Source organism: Triticum aestivum, chromosome 4B (genome assembly GCF_018294505.1).
Source record: "Triticum aestivum cultivar Chinese Spring chromosome 4B, IWGSC CS RefSeq v2.1, whole genome shotgun sequence".
NCBI lineage: Eukaryota > Viridiplantae > Streptophyta > Magnoliopsida > Poales > Poaceae > Triticum > Triticum aestivum.
The window spans coordinates 504,432,742-504,439,674 of record NC_057804.1 but is presented as its reverse complement, the minus strand read 5'-3'; the positions used below and the strand labels follow the sequence as shown (position 1 = coordinate 504,439,674).

The 6,933-nt window shown below is 46.9% G+C and overlaps 1 pseudogene; it reads left to right on the top strand.

Annotated features, from left to right (window-relative positions):
• The first annotated feature begins 1,445 nt into the window (after positions 1–1,445).
• On the top strand, positions 1,446–3,069 carry LOC123090180 (subtilisin-like protease SBT1.2; annotated as a pseudogene).
• The last annotated feature ends 3,864 nt before the right edge of the window (positions 3,070–6,933 follow it).

Genomic DNA, 6,933 nt, shown 5'->3' with positions numbered 1-6,933 from the left:
TCTATGGTCATACACACAATGTAAATGGTTTATTGAATCTCAACCGTAGTGATACACATATACATAATATTGATGCCAAAATATACGAAGTTGATAATGATAGTGCAACATACTTGTGGCACTGCCGTTTAGGTCATATTGGTGTAAGGTGCATGAAGAAACTCCATGCAGATGGACTTTTGGAATCACTTGATTATGAATCATTTGATACTTGCAAACCATGCCTCATGGGAAAGATGGCAAAAACTCCGTTCTCCGAAAAAATGGAGCGAACTAACGACTTATTGGAAATAATACATACCGATGTATGCGGTCCGATGAGTGTTGAGGCATGATACGTCTCCAATGTATCTATAATTTTTTATTGTTCCATGCTATTATATTATCTGTTTTGGATGCTTTATATGAATTATTATGCTATCTTATATTATTTTTGGGACTAACCTATTAACCTAGAGCCTAGTGCCAGTTCCTGTTTTTTCCTTGTTTTTGAGTTTCACAAATAAGGAATACCAAATGGAGTCCAAACGGAATAAAACCTTCGCGATGATTTTTCTTGGACCAGAAGACAACCATGAGACTTGGAGATGAAGTCGGAGGATCCACGAGGCGGCCACAACGATGGAGGGTGCGCCCAGGGGGGGTAGGGCGCGCCCCCACTCTTGTGGGCCCCTCATGACCTTCCTGACCTAATTCTTCGCCTATATATTCCCATAGAGAAAATTTCACTCTACGTCACTAAACTTGAGCCGGGTGACACATTTGAACCACTACTTCAAAATACCCAAACTACGGTCCAAGTACTTGCGCTAGGGGTTCACTTTGTTCCATGTATATGATTTTGTGTACGTATTTGTTGACTTGGCCGAGTCAGCGGCCGCCAGCTCGCTTTGACCGCCACCTGGTCGTGCCTTCGGTGAATACTAGTCCATCCAGTTTTTTTTTGCAAAAACACCATGACCATTAAACCACCCCGGTCCAACTCGGCGCCTCCTGCTCAACTCGGTGCCGCCCCGGTCCTCCTCGTTCCGTCGCCTGGAGTGCAACAAAAGCAAGAAGGCAGCAGGCATCATAAATGGCACGCATGAGGCAGATACGCTCCTCCTCCCTCAGTCTTCCTCCTCTCTCTCTACCCGTGTCTGCGCCATTAAGGAACCCAGTGCGCGCCTAGGCTGGCAAAGCAGGCTGTGCGAGCGAGCCATCACTGCGTTCCACTGCTGCTCGCTCCTCCTCCTTGGTGTCTTCCATTCCACCTACTCTGCTGTGCCTCTTGCTCGCGGCCCCGCCTCCGCCTGCCAGGGGAAGTGTCGTCTCTCAGGACAGACACGCTCGCCCAGCCAGGTCGTCGTCGTCCACGAAATTCGATCTCCCACCCACCTCTCCATCTCCCACCTCACCGTCGCAAACCAAAGCGAACAACTGCTCGATTGCTTATCAAGGAAGCCATGGGTTTCCTCCACCTGTTCGCCTCCCACGCGGTGTTCCTCTTCCTCTCCTCCTCATTGGTGTTTCTTCATGGCACCGCCGCGGATCAGGAGGAGGCTTTGCGGACCTACATTGTCCAGCTGCACCCACGCGGATCTTCGAGCACGACTGGCACCTCGCTTTCATCGTCAAATCCTTGCCTTCCTTAGTGGAGCAAGATGCAAAGCGCCAGTAGAAGCCGTCGTCGCGGCTGCTGTACTCTTACCACACCGTGTTTGACGGCTTTGCAGCGCGGCGGCAGCTCTGCGGGCGCTGCAGGATGTCGTGTCGGTGCGCGAGGAACGCCGCGTCGAGCTGCACACCACGTACTCGTACCGGTTCCTCAGCCTTAACGTGTGCCCGATCGGGGCGTGGGCACGCGTGCGGTATGGTCGCGGCGTGGTCATCGGGGTGCTCGACACTGGCGTGTGGCCGGAGAGCCCAAGCATCGACGACCGCGGGATGCCGCCGGTGCCGGACCGGTGGCGGGGCGTGTGCGAGACCGGGGAGCGGTTCAACACGACGAACTGCAACTGGAAGCTCGTCGGCGTGCGGTTCTACTCCAAGGGCCACCGCGCCAACTACCCGACAGACCCGTCGGACGCCGCAGCGCGGGCGTGGGAGTATGCTTCGCCGCGGGACATGCACGGGCACGGGACTCACATGGCGTCGACGGTCGTGGGGGCCGCCGTGGCCGGAGCCAGTGTTCTCGGCGCCGGGGCTGGGGAGGCGCGCGGCGTGGCTTCCGGCGCGCACATTGCCGCGTACAAGGTCTGCTGGTTCAACGGATGCTTCAGCTTTGATATCCTCGCCGGGATGGACGACGCGGTGCGCGGCGGCGTCGACGTGCTGTCGCTCTCCCTCGGCGGCTTCCCCATCCCGCTCTTCGAGGACAGCATCGCCATCGGCAGCTTCCGTGCCACGATGCGCGGCATCTCCATCGTGAGCGCCGCCGGTAACAACGGGCCGTAGCCAAGCTCCATGGCCAACGAAGCGCCCTAGATGCTCACCGTCGGCGCCCCCGGGGTTAACATCATCGCGGCGTGGCCGGGCAGCCTGAGCCCGTCGAGGCTAGACGGCGACGAGTGACGGTCCAACTTCACGGTGCTGTCGGGGACGTCCATAGCATGCCCGCACGCGAGCGGCATCACGGCGCTGGTCAGGTCAGCGCACCCTTCATGGAGCCCGGTGATGGTGCGGTCAGCGATCATGAAGACGTCCGACATGACGGACCGGCAGGGCAAGCCGATAACTGACGGCGACGGCGGGGAGCGTGCCGACGCGTTCGCCATGGGCGCCGGGCACGTGAACCCGGCTCTCGCCGTTGACCCAGGCCTCGTCTACGACATCGAGCCAGCCGACTACGTGACACACCACTGCACGCTCGGGTACACGCAGAGAGAGGTGTTCAAGATCATGCACAGCGCCATCAACTGCAGCGAGCTGCTCCACGAGAACCCGAGGTTCACGCTCAACTACCCGTCGATCGCGGTGGCGTTTAAGGACGGCGGCGGCAAGACCTCGGCGGTGCTCCGGAGGATGGTCACCAACGTGGGCGCGCCCAACTCGGCGTAGACGGCGCGGGTGAGCGCGCCGGCAGGGTGAAGGTCACGGTCGCGCCCACGACGCTGGCGTTCGCGGAGTTCGGCGAGAAGAAGAGCTTCTAGGTGCGGGTGGACGCCTCGGCCGCGGCGGGGAAGGACAGTGCAGAGGGGTACCTGGTGTGGAAACAGCGGTGCGCGGGGCAGGGGAGGCGGCGCATGGTGAGTAGTCCCATTGCCATGACCTGGCCCGTGGACTAGAGGTGCAATTTAGCACACATCAGGCATGATCAGCGGCTTGCTGGAAGGACGTGAAGTGGCTGATTCTTCTCTCCAGTTTAATGGTCATGGCGTTTTTGCAAAAAAAAAACCCTTGAATGGACTAGTATTCACCAAAGGCACGACCAGGTGGCGGTCAAAGCGAGCTGGCGGCCGCTGACTCGGCCAAGTCAGCAAATACGTACACAAAATCGTATACATGGACCAAAGTGAACCCCTAGCGCAAGTATTTGGACCGTAGTTCGGGTATTTTCAAGTAGTGGTACTAATGTGTCATCAGGCTCAAGTTTAGTGACCTAGAGTGAATTTTTCTCATTCCCATATAACCCCAAACCAACAGGGGCATCCATGAAAACACTTCTCCGCCACCGCAACCTTCTGTACCCTTGAGATCCCAAATAGTTGGCTTTTCCGGTGTCCTGTCGGAGGGGAAGTCGACCATGAAGGGCTTCTACATCAACTCTATTGCCCTTCCGATGAAGTGTGAGTAGTTTACCACAGACCTGCGGGTCCATAGCTAGTACCTAGATGGCTTCTTCTCTCTCTTTGATTCTCAATACCATGTTCTCCTCGATGTTCTTGAAGATCTATTCTATGTAATATTTTTTGCGGTGTGTTTGCCAAGATCCGATGAATTGTGGATTTATGATTAGCTTATCTATGGATATTATTTTAATCTTTTCTGAATTCTTATATGCATGATTTGGTATCTTTGTAATTCTCTTCGAACTATTGGTTTGGCTTGGCCAACTAGATTGGTTTTTATTGCAATGGGAGAAGTGCTTAGCTTTGGGTTCAATCTTGCGGTGTCCTTTCCCAGTGACAGTAGGGGCAGCAAGGCACATATTGTATTGTTGCCATCAAAGATAAAAAGATGGGGTTCTCATGATATTGCTTGAGTTAATTCCTCTACATCATGTCATCTTACTTAATGCATTACTCTGTTCTTTATGAACTTAATACTCTAGATGCATGTTGGATAGCAGTCGATGTGTGGAGTAATAGTAGTAGATGTAGAATCATTTCGGCCTACTTGACACGGACGTTATGCCTATATTCATGATCATTGCCTTAGATGTCATCATAACTTTGCGCTTTTCTATCAATTGCTCGGCAGTAATTTATTCACCCACCATATTATTTGCTATCCTGAGAGAAGCCTCTAGTGAAACCTATGGCCCCCGGGTCTATTTTCCATCATACAAGTTTCCGATCAACAATATTAGTTTCCAATCTACTATTCTTTGCAATTTTTTACTGTCTGATCTATAAACCAAAAATACCAAAATATTTACTTTATCGTTTATCTATCTCTATCAGTTCTCATTTTTGCAAGTAACCATGAAGGGATTGACATTCCCTTTATCGCGTTGGTCGCAAGTTTGTTTGATTGTTTTTGCAGGTATTCAATAATTTGTGTGTTGTCTCCTACTGGATTGATACATTGGTTCTCTAACTGAGGGAAATACTTATCTCTATTTTTCTACATCATCCTTTCCTCTTCAGGGGAAAACCAACACAAGCTCAACAAGTAGCAGGAAGAATTTCTGGCGCCATTGCTAGGGAGATCTACGCCAAGTCAAGACATACCAAGTAACCATCATAAACTCTCATCTCTTGCTTTACATTATTCGCCATTCGCCTCTCGTTTTCCTCTCCTCCACTTCTAAAACGATTTTTGAAAATATTTGCCTTTTCTTCGCCCCTCTTCCGTTCGTCTTCTTCGCTTGCTTTTTGTGTGCTCGTGTGTTGGATTGCTTGCTTTGTCATGATGGCTCAAGAGAATACCAAATTGTGTGACTTTTCCAACACCAATAACAATGATTTTATTAGTACTCCGATTGCTCCCGCCACTAGTGCAGAATCTTGTGAAATTAATGCCGCTTTGCTGAATCTTGTCATGAAAGATCAATTTTTTGGCCTTCCTAGTGAAGATGATGCATCCCATCTAAACAATTCCGTTGATTTGCATGATGTGCAAAGGAAGAAAGATGTGGATAGTTATATTGTTAAATTGAAGCTATTTCCTTTTGCACTTAGAGATCGTGCTAAAACTTGGTTTTCATATTTGCCTAAAAATAGTATTAATTCATGGAACAATTGTAAAGATGCTTTTATCTCTAAGTATTTTCCTCCTGCTAAGATCATCTCCCTTAGGAACGATATTATGAATTTTAAGCAACTTGATAATGAACATATTGCGAAATCTTGGGAGAGTATGAAATTGATGATATGAAATTGCCATACTCGTGGTTTGAATTTGTGGATGATTATACAAAAAAATTATGCTGGGTTGAATTTTGCTTCTAGAAATCTTTTACATTCAGCCGTGGGAGGCACTTTTATGGAAATTACTTTAGGAGAAGCTACTAAACTCCTAGATAATATTATGGTTAGTTATTCTCAATGGCACATCGAAAGATCTTCCACTAGTAAAAAAGTGCATACGATTGAAGAGATTAATGTTTTAAGTGGAAAGATAGATGAACTTATGAAATTATTTGCTAGTAAGAGTGCTTCTATTGATCCTAATGATATGCGTTTATCCACTTTGATTGAGAATAATAATGAATCTATGGATGTGAATTTTGTTGGTAGGAACAATTTTGGTAATAACGCGTATAGATGTAATTTTAATCCTAGGTTGTTTCCTAGTAATTCCTCTAATAATTATGTTAATTCCTACAACAATTCATATGGAAATTTTAATAAGATGCCCTCTCATTTTGATAATAGTGTTAAAGAATTTATGAGTTTGCAAAAGAATTTCAATGCCCTGATTGAAGAAAAATTTCTCAAGATTGATGATTTGGCTAGTAACGTGGATAGAATTTCTCTTGATGATGATTCTTTGAAACGTAGATCTATTCCACCCAAGCATGATATTAATGAGTCTCTCAAAGCCATGAGAATTTCCATTGATGAGTGCAAAGAAAGAACCGCTAAGATGCGTGCTAAACGAGATTTGTTTGTAAAAGCATGTTCTTCTAGTTTTCAAGAAAATATTGATGAAGATCTTAAAGTGATTGATGTGACTCCTATTGAATCTTTGTTTTCTAATGTAAATCTTGATAAAGATGGGACTAGAGATGAGTCAACTTTAGTTAAAAGGCGTCCCAATGATTCGGAGTTTTTAGATCTTGATGCAAAAAATGATAAAAGTGGGATTGGAAAGGTCAAGACTTTAAGTAGTAATGAACCCACTCTTTTGGATTTCAAGGAACTTAATTATGATAATTGTTCTTTAATAGATTTTATGTCCTTGTTTCAATCCATGTTGAATTCTCCTCATGCTTATAATAAATACAAAACTTTTACTAAACATATCATTGATGCTATGATGCACTCTTTTGAAGAAAAGCTTGAATTAGAAGTTTCTATCCCTAGAAAAATTTATGATGAGTGGGAACCTACTATTAAGATTAATATTAAAGATTATGAGTGCCATGCTTTGTGTGATTTGGGTGCTAGAGTTTCCACAATTCCAAAAACATTATGTGATGTGTTAGGTTTCCCTGAACTTGATGATTGTTCTTTAAATCTGCATCTTGCGGATTCCACTATTAAGAATCCTATGGGAAGGATTAATGATGTTCTTATTGTTTCAAATAGGAACTATGTGCCCATAGATTTCATTGTTCTTGATATT